The sequence below is a fragment of the Alexandromys fortis genome, unplaced genomic scaffold (genome assembly GCF_014885135.2).
Source record: "Alexandromys fortis isolate MF-2015 unplaced genomic scaffold, M_Fortis_MF-2015_v1.1 scaffold_92, whole genome shotgun sequence".
Classification (NCBI taxonomy): domain Eukaryota; kingdom Metazoa; phylum Chordata; class Mammalia; order Rodentia; family Cricetidae; genus Alexandromys; species Alexandromys fortis.
The window spans coordinates 5,056,737-5,066,822 of record NW_026067972.1 but is presented as its reverse complement, the minus strand read 5'-3'; positions in this window follow the sequence as shown (position 1 = coordinate 5,066,822).

The window sequence follows — 10,086 nt, the reverse complement described above, 5'->3', positions numbered from 1 at the left end:
CCCGCGTGCTCCGTCAGTGTGTAGGAGGGGGGAAGCAGAAACCGAGAGCAGAGAGTGACAGGAAAAGAAAAGAGCCGCAGAAGGGGTTGACCGAGGCGCGCAGTGAGCTTCTCCCCCCCCCCATCCAGAAGGCTAGAGTCAAGGGGGTGAGGGGGGGAAGGCTGACAAGGAGAGAGGCCAAGTTCGAGCTCTTCTCCTAGGCAGGGGAACACCACCCAGAAGCAGAAACTGAGATTCGGTTCTGGCCCGGCGATCTTCCTCCCCTGATCTTGGGGTGCTAGCGAGGGTTTGGGTCATCCTTGGCTGCCTGGGCAAGCCCTGGGGGCAGTCACCCGAACGACTCTAGTCCTAGGGCTTCCCTCTGTAGCCGGTGAGGTTGGTGGGTGGGAGCAGCTGTCCAGGCAGGAGGCGAGGAAGAGGCCCCGCCCTTAAAGTCCGGACCCCAGATCAGCGAGATCCCGCGGCCTGAGCTGGACTTGCCGGAGTCGAGTCGCGCAGCACGCACGTGGTACCGCACCTTCAGCAGGCGGTGCCCGGAAAGCCCAGCCCCGCCCTGCGTCGTAAGCCAGGCCCAGACTGTGGCAACAGGGAAAGTGGACGTGAAATCAGAACCCGTAGGGCCATTGCGTTGAGCTTGGAACTTGCCTAGGTACTGTGCCTAGATGGATGGGGACGCCCTCCACCTTCACTTCTTGGGGCGCAAAGTGCAAAAAGGACACAACATCGGTCACTTGCCGCGGCGGGTTTTTAGGGCTGACTTGAGTCAAAACACTCATTTCTACTGCTGTTAAGTTCCTCTGCTTGTAGGGGGCTTCGAGCTCTGGAACTCTGGCTGCTGGTTCGCTGGGGTACCATGTGACAGCCACTCGCCGCCGCCGTCTGGAAATACTCCGGTACCGCGGAATATAGGATGGGGCTATGTGCTCCGGGGAACTGATGCTTTATGGTGGGTTATCTCGATTGTTTTTCTTTACTGCTTTTCTTGTTTTAATTAAAAAGGTGCAGATCAAAGAGTGCAGACCGGGGTCGTTTGGATGGGTTCATTTCAACTCAAATCCAATAGTTCAATTCAGTTTCACGACTGGTTTCCAGTGCACAGGAACACATGGCAGACGTCAGATGTATATGCTGTATACATATGCACAGAGGCCCGATTTGACGGCAACTCTTAGAGAATTCCGAGATTAATTCTACTCTCTTAGAGTTTCACTTGCAATATATGGATACAGAAAACCGTCAGCTGTATTTACAATTTACTAACACGTCCAAGCAATTCAAAATACCTTAAGAATCCAAAGCGAGGCATTGAAATATTTGCAGGGATTCTGATTGAAAACAACTGTGAATCCGTTGGTTTCTTTCTATGTTTTCTTTGAAAAGTAGTAATACCAGAATTATCAGTAATAAATCAATTTTTTTCTAAAGAAGGTTGAGTGTTTATTTCTGTCCGTATTTGTAAATGGGCCTTTCGTTCTCTCTACTCGTTTTTCTTCTTCCTTCGTGTCGCATGTGAGCTTTAAATATTCATACACCAGCCCAGACTTACATTTATTCAATGTGTTTTAAGCTAATAAAAAATTAATGTGATGAAATTTGATTCCATGAAGTATTGGAATATAAAGGTACTCACTTCACAGGCGGTTTGGAAGTGAAAGCAGCAGGCTAAACCGTTCTTTTGCTTTTTAACGCCGATAATACTAAATGGAAGTGAAGCTTTAGTAGGCCCTTTAATGTTCTCGCTTACTTTATTCGGTTTCTCGGGATAATTTGGAGCTATGGCAGGGGGTCGCAGCAGGATGGGGTGCACATTCCTGAAGCCTGAAGTGGGAATCTGCAATGTGGACTGTTTTTTTTTTTTCTTGTGGGGAAGTACCTTATGGGGGTGGTCAGAACCTTGCTGGGTATAAAGTCTGGGCTTGAAGATATGGCTAAAATAAAACCGTGCTCTAAAAGTCTTTCAGATTTTGTGGATACCTGCTTCCTGTTGGGAGCGGCTTCCAGAACTCAGCCTAGAGTGAGGTGGACCCAGAAGTGAAGCTGAAGCCCCAAAGGTCTGTGAGCTGAGCCTGGCACCAGCCCCACTGCCACAGAGCATTTCCAAAGTGTTCAACTTTGTTTGTAGTGGAGGTGGAGGCTAGACCGCCCTAGGTATTCCAACCTGAACCAGTTTTCCAAAAGGAAGAAAACTAAAGATCTCTCCAAAGAAGTCTTCAGTCATCTGGAAGCTGTTTGGAATATAAGGTTAGTTTGAAGAGTCTGTAAACATAGAAGAAATAAAATAATAGCTATTTGAAAAATCATAATGTGCTATTCTCTTTATGAACGCCCAGGGGTCTACCTATCACACAGGGAAACCCTAGCAGTTCACTATACCAAAGAAACCAAGATGAGACACTGAAAAGACTTGAGGTCCAAGGATAAAAATTCCCACTAATATAACCACACCAAGTTATTTGTGCTAAAGTGCAGCCATCATTCCCATTCCAACAAGTTTCACAACAGCTGCTGGCAATGTTCTGGGGAAATCTTTATAAGTTCCCCCAGAAAAAAAAACTAATTAAGCAACACACACTCCGCTTTTATATTGACAATATACATTCCTATCTGCTATATAAACTTATCTCCACATTTATACACATGCTTATATTTAGTTCTCTACGCCGATGGGCTTAGGATTCAGGTAAGTTTTCCTTTTTATGGACAAATTCTTATACAAAAAAGAATAGAAGAGGGAAACGTTTGGTCCTCTTTAAAGAGGACCCGGTTTTTCCTAGTTTGGGATCTCATTTCACAGGCCACTTGAACATAGATGCGTGTACCCCCACGAAGTGACAAAAGAGAATTAGGGAAGAATGAAAACCTGCCTGCTGGCGCCTTCCAGGCAGGACCTCAGAGCACTCCTCCGGACACACGTTCCTGGGGGTGGGGAGTTTGCCGCCTCTAAACCAAGCCCAACCTTTTGTCTTTTGACCTCTGATGCATGAAATTAGGTAGCAAAAGAAAATTCGAAGAAAAGGAAACAAAAACATGGAAAAACAGCCCTCTCTGACAATAGTCATTGTATTGGATCATAGCTGAGCTGCCCTGCACAGCCAAAGTGCTTGTTTCTAAGGCTGTGGGTCTTCCTGGCCACTGGGGTTCCTGTTCTCCTTTGTGGGTGATTTGCATTTGTTGGGGGAGGGATTAAGCACTCTTTGTAATTAAGCTTGGAGTGGGGTTTTGTCCTGTCTGCTTTCACCAAAGCCTGTTTAGGGGGTTAGCCTTTGGTCCCTCCTACCTCCTAGGCCCTCTCTGCTGGCTGGGTACCAGCTCTGCACCAACCAGGGCAGCTTCCAAGATCCAGAGAAAACTCTGTGCCTAAGGCTTTTCTAGCCAGGGGTCTATGCAGGATTCCTGACTGATGGGGAGGGAGGGTGGCATTTTTGCATGCTTGCCCGTTTTAAAGGACCACCTATTCCAAAGGTACTCCTTTCCCCCTGAGCCAGGCAGCAGCCTGAGGTACTAGAGATCCTTGCTCTCTTGGCCTAATGGGTTCCACTATCAAGAGAGCCAGGGTGGAGAGTAAAATGTTTCCTGAGAGGGCCTCAGGTAGCCTCGGCATAGCATCCTCTGCTCCTCATAGGTTGTGTGGAAGGGTCACAGGCACATGAGTCAGAAGCCAAGGAACAACATCATCTGAGACCCAGGCCCTGTCCAGAAGGGAGACAGGCAAGGAGAGTGTAAGATTAGTTGTGAACAAGAGGGAGCTTTGAGATAAGACCCCGAGGTTGCTTCCTGACTTCCCCAAGTGAGCAGACAGGTACCAGAAGTACCTAGCCATCCATTGAGAGATACTGACTTAGACAGGTTTCCAGAGCAGGTCTGCAGCTCAAGCACTGTGAGGGTTGAGGCAGGAAGATCATAGGTTTGAGGCTAGCCAGGGCGATATAATGTAAGTCTGGCTCAAAAACCAAAACAGAAAGAAAGGGAGAGAAGGAGAGAGGGAGGGAGGGAGAGAGGGAGGGAGGGAGGGAGGGAAAAAAGGAGGAAAGGATGACAGCAGAGAGGAAGGAAAGCTTTTCAAGGAAACCGTCCCAATCTATTGATTGTCTCTGCCTCACTCACCAGGTCTGCAACTGTTCAAACATCAAGAACTTGGAACTTACCAGAATGGCAGCAACCAGACTCCTCTAAGCACCAGCAGCCAGACTTAAACAAATATTTCCAATCTGCTTCAAGAGGACCAAAGAAACATCCCACTTTGGAGACAGGCATGTTCCCTCTTCTTGTCCTTAATTTGATTCCATTCGGTAAACAGCAAAATGCTTAGGGCTGAGTGCTTCGGGGAGAGGAGAGCCTCCTGCCCTCCATGACTCATAGGCCGAATGCAGAAATAAGCCTATAACACGGGACAACTCAACCAGGCTTTTAACTAAGTACAGTAAAGAAACAAAGGACGGGTTCTTCCTTCCTCCTGCTAGGGGTATTCATAGACATTTGAAGATTTAGGGGCCACAGCAGGTTAAGACAGTCTCATGCAACCCAGGTTACCTTAACTCACCATATAGCTGAGGCTCACCTTGAACTCCAGGTCCTGCTTTCATCTCTCTAGTGCTGAGACTATAGGTATGTGTCAACACATCTAGCTTACAAAGATCTCCACAGGACATAGCATTTTACCCGGCTACTGGAAGGGTAAAGATAAGACAAGAATGCTACATCCTGAAGCTTCGGTAAGAGCCACGGAGCAGGAGAAGAACAAATACCTTAGCCTGGTTAGAAACTGGCTAGGCAGGGGGATAGAGAAATTTCTGGGACCAGCTGAAGAGACAGTCCCCAAAATGTAGAAGAAGCATGTAGAAAAATGCGCTCATCTTAAGGTTTGGTCCACTTACCCGTCAGTCCCAAGCAGCACCCATAGGACTTCCGCCAGAGCTTTGCAAGAAGGCCTTCCTGGGTGAGCAAGAGCTACCCACTTTCCTGGGCTTCTGTGACTACACGAGGTATCGTGGATTTCTTTCAAGTACCTGGCTCTTTAGTGGGGTCCATGCTTCTTCTAACAAGTTTGTCACTGCCACAGCTCCCTGTCTGCCTCTTGCCTTCACAGTGCACGTTCCATTTCCAAAACCCTGGGAACAGCACAATGCTCGCTTTGGTGAGTCACAAGGATGAATAAAGTTTCTCTGGACGGGCCTCTTTAACCCTCTTCAGGCTCCCTAGTCTCTGAAAGACAGCCTCACCTCTCTCCTCCCCCGTTTGCTAACCTTGACAACGGGGGACATAACTGCCCCCCACTCACCTTACCCTTCACCGCTGTCCTAAGAACCAAATGATAGAATGCCTGGCTAATTCCTCCGCAAAATAAGGATGCGTTTTCTTTGACTCCTTGGTGCTGTTAAAGAGAATCTATTTTGGCTGACTAGATACAGTTCTCCTTTAGTTCAGGAACCTGTGGCTCAGCATTTGACAGGCGCTGAGTGGGGTTTGGATAAGGAAGAGGCCGACAGAGCTCACGGGTTGAAAAACTGTATGTTTCCTTTGAAAGGATTCTTTTCTTACACTGGGAGAAAGGAAGCAAAGAAATTCAACTCAAGCACATCTGAGGGTTGTGAGGTTAACAGCTGTCATGATACTGCTGCTGGGATTCTGAAAAGACAATGCGGGATGCACACAGCTGGGCAGAGCTAACGGGGGAGGAAAGCCTGAGATCCTGAGGGGAAAATGAAGATATGATAGAGGTCAGTACCACATTAATGAGGGGCCCTCTGCTGTGTATATATACATACACACGCCACCGCTGCCACCGCCACAACCAGGCTAGAAACTGAGAAAGTATTTCACACTATAGGTGAGTCACGAGTATTCTGTCCCATCCTTCACCTCCAATGGGCATTCTTTTCAGGGAGACGTTGAAAAAGGCAGAGTCTCTGTAGATGGTTTGATGTGAAATGTTCCCCTACAGGCTCATGTGTTTGCAGGCCTCATCTCCAGACAGTGGTGCTCTTTTGGGAGGTTCTGGAACCTTTAGGAGGCGGGGCCTATCTGGAGGGGGGGGGGGATGAGGCACTAGCCTGGGGGCACTGAGAGTCATAGCCTTGGTTCTTTGCTTCCTACTCCGCAAAGCCGTGAAGCACGAGGAGACCCAGCTCTATACTGCCTCAGCCATGGACTCCGTCATGCCTTCTCTGCCATGAGGAAGTAGACCTTCCCAAACCATCTAACCCTGTCCCCATCTTCCCTCTCCTTTTAAAGTCAGATATCTTGTCACAACAATGCAAAAAAAAAAAAAAAAAAAAAAACCTAAGACATCCTCCAAGAAGCTGTAACCAGTAGTTTATCAATTAGTGGTCTGCTAATTAAGCAATAATTGGTAAATAATTCATTAACAGAAACAGAATTGGAATAGTGAACCACGTTAAATTGAACCATCTGCCTCTAGGCTGGCTGCTCTACTCCATCCCAGTAAGCAGATGTTCAGCCTTCAGCTGAGTACTTCCAAGGACAGTAAGCGCTCTAGCCCTTTGCATTGTGGGATACCCGATAAGACAGCCTTTCCTCAAGAATGAGTTGGCTTCCATCTACCTTCTGTCCATTGTTCCTAGTTCTGCCCTTCGGGGATTCACTGAGGATTCTTTTGGCAGCATGTCTCAACTAACATGAGGGAAGTTCCAAAATCTGCCCCCTGTCATTGGATGAATAACCTCAAAACAAATGCTGGGGCTGGATATACTAGTTGGAAGAGCACACTCAGGAGGCAAGCAGCAGCCAGGCTTCTGGGCCCATGAGCCTGGTCTGCAGGAAATCCCTAGAATGTGCTCCTTCCAGTGCCTGTGTCTTGGAATATACACCTACAAAAATGTGTCTGAAAGGGACGTGGCTGGACTGGGTGTGGTTCGGGAAGGATGTTGCTGCAGCACAGCGGGAAGCTGCGGGTTTGCCCTAGCTCTGATGAGACAACAACCCCTTGAGGACCAGCACCAGCCCTTCTCATTCAACAGATGTTGACATAAGAGACCCAGAGGAGACAAAACTGTCACTTTCCCTGGTAACTGACATTTGTTTTTGTTTTATTTTTGTTCTTTTTGGTTCATATTTAGAACTTTCGTCGTTTAATCCTTCCTCCCTCCCTCCCTCCCTCCCTCCCTCCCTCCCTCCCTCCTTCCTTCCTTCCTTCCTTCCTTCCTTCCTTCCTTCCTTCCTTCCTTCTTCCTAAACTGTCACTGTGTAGCCCAGCCTTCCCTTGAAGTCGTGATCCCCTGCCTTGAGCTTTCCTAGTGTGGACGAGACACGCAGCACTGCCTGTGCTTTTGTCTTGCTTCCTCATTTAACTGGGATGTCTTGAACATTCAGGGGATGCCCCACCCTTATTATCACAAACTGTCACCATATGCTTAGCAGGTTTTACTAATGATGGCTTCACAGATGAGACCTCAACGGAGGCTCAGACACAGCCTGATTCTCTCCCTGCCCATTGCATCCCACTGACTTTTGTATTGTCCTTTGAAACCGGACCTCGCTTGGCCCAGGCTGGTCATGAACTTCCGTTCCTGTTGGAAATAGAACCCAGGCTCTCACCAGACAAGCTCTGACTTGCAGCCCTTCTCTTCTAGCCCACACTGATATTTTCAAAGAACAAAGATCCAAACAGTTTCTCCGTGCCTTCCCGTGAAGTCCTCAAGGAATCCTGAGAGCAGACGGAGGCTCAGCTGGCTCAAATTAGATGCTCATGTCACAGTGCGGGCACTGTGGGTCCCTTCATTCTCGGACCATTATCACCACCGCCTCTAACACGTTAAGATATGTGTAACATAGAAATGGTGACCCAGTTCCTGCCAATGGGGAAGAACGGACGGTGAGACTGGGCTGAGCAACTCTTAACCCAAAGGAGAGAAAGGACATATTCCTTCTCTTTATGTGTCTGAAATAGAATAATGAACTAATCCTGGATTTTAAAATCTGCTGTTTATATTTTAATTTATTCTTGGGAGGGTAGGAAGGTCTAGGGGAAATGCAATCTGTGGGTCTTATTTTAGGATTCATGATGGTAAGCCATATCTAATCCCTTTCTCCAGTGAGGGATTTATGAACGCTACAACAGACTATACCTATACGGTGCAGTTTCTCCGATTTTTGTTTAGTTTAAAACATTTGAACAATGAAGGAAATTGAAGGAATGAAAATTATCCCTAACCCTGCCACCTTAACAAATGAACTGCTGCGTGTGGCGGGATTACAGGGTGGTTTATCATTTACACATCGTTGTGTTCAGCTCTTCCACCATCATTTTGTCACTGTAATGTCCCATGCTCTTCATAATTATCATTTAAAAATAAATGCTTTAATAATAATTTTAATAACCACTTAATGTCCTCTTAAGGGGCTTGCCGTCCTCTTGATCTGAGTATTTCGAAGGACTCCAATTTTCCACTTTCCCAGATAATCCCGTGTGTGGCCTCTTACAGATCACTTTCTTCTATTTTTGTCATTTCCTTAATATCCCCAGATCTAGATTTTCTGGGTCAAAGGGCCTGAGCTCCTGCATGATTCTTAATGTGTGTGTATATGGGAAAACCATTCTGTGAAAGTCTTTTTATGAATGGATTTTGCCTCTGGTAATGGACAGTTACCATGACTTATACTGTGCCCTTGTAAGTGCATAGAAAAATCTATTAACAAATGAAATAAAACTTGATAAGCCACCATTTTAATTCATTGAAAACAGCTTGACAAAACTGCTGTGGGCTGTCTTCTCTTAGCTCTCTTTCTGTCATAAATGTCTACTCTAAGAATTTGGGAGTAGTTATTTTACTCATTTTATAGCTGAGGAAACTGAGTCTTACTTACCTCAGGGTTTTGCTCGAAGCTGCCAGTGAACAAATGGAAGTGTTGAGACTCTGCTAGGGACCAGGAATATTTCCACTGCTTCCTTTTAACCTCCTGGAGATTCTCTGCATTTTCGGTGCTGGGGATTAAACTCAGGCCCAGTACATGCTGCCCTACCAACGAGCTAAATTCCCGGGTCCTCTCATCTGTTCCACCTCTGGATTCTTAGAGAAGCAGGAGAAAGACATTCAAGCCCCGGGTACCTTAGGTCTCTTTGCTCCTCTCTCTACCATGCCCATCCTTTGGGAGAGACTTTTGATACTTTATTACAGGACCTGACTTTAAGGCCCAGAAGGGATGAAAGGGATCCCTTCACACCACTGTTTCATTTTGTGGAGCCCCTGAGACCCAGGTGGAAGGGCTTTAGGTTCATCACTGGGATGACAGCAGAACTGAGATCCATCTTCAGGTTGGAAATGTTGCCTAGAGCCTAGAAAGGGTTACTAACTTCTTTTTTTTTAATTTATTTATTTATTATGTACAAAGTGTTCAGCATCCATGTATGCCTGCAGGCCAAAAGAGGGCACCAGATCTCATTACAGATGGTTGTGAGCCACCATGTGGTTGCTGGGAATTGAACTCAGGACCTCTGGAAGAGCAGTCAGTGCTCTTAACCTCTGAGCCATCTCTCCAGCCCCCCTAACTTCTTATGTTAGTAAATCAGTGCTATTTTGGTTCTTTTGCTTGGTTTTTTTTTTTTTTTTTTGTCTTTAAAAACATCATAGTCAAAAACTGTTTTAGAAACACGGGAGGACCAGAGAGACGGTTCAGCTGGTAGAGGCACTTTCCACCAAGCAGGATGGATACAGAGTTTGGTCCCCGGATCCATGTGGCAGATGTAGGTTAGTGCATGCCTGTAAACACAGCACTGGAAGTGTGAAGACATCAGAAGTTCAAGATCATCCTTGCTTTCATAGTCAATTTGATGCTAGCCTGAGCTATGTCCTAAAAACAAAAGCAAACAACCAAGTGAACAAGAGATTTGTTTACTAATGGAATTTCCAAAGTTCCATATCCCAAAGGACTTTTTTCCCCTTTTATTTGTTGTATTTGTTTCTGGTTGCTTTGATTTGAGAAATAATTCTCACTTATTAGGTTTTGTTTTTAAAATTAGCATTTGTTCTATTTCTTTTTTTTTAAAGAAAATTACTGAGTAAATACTAGCTCAAATTCAAAAGGTGCAGCAGGAATATGAAAGACAACCTATTCTTTTAAAAAATTTTG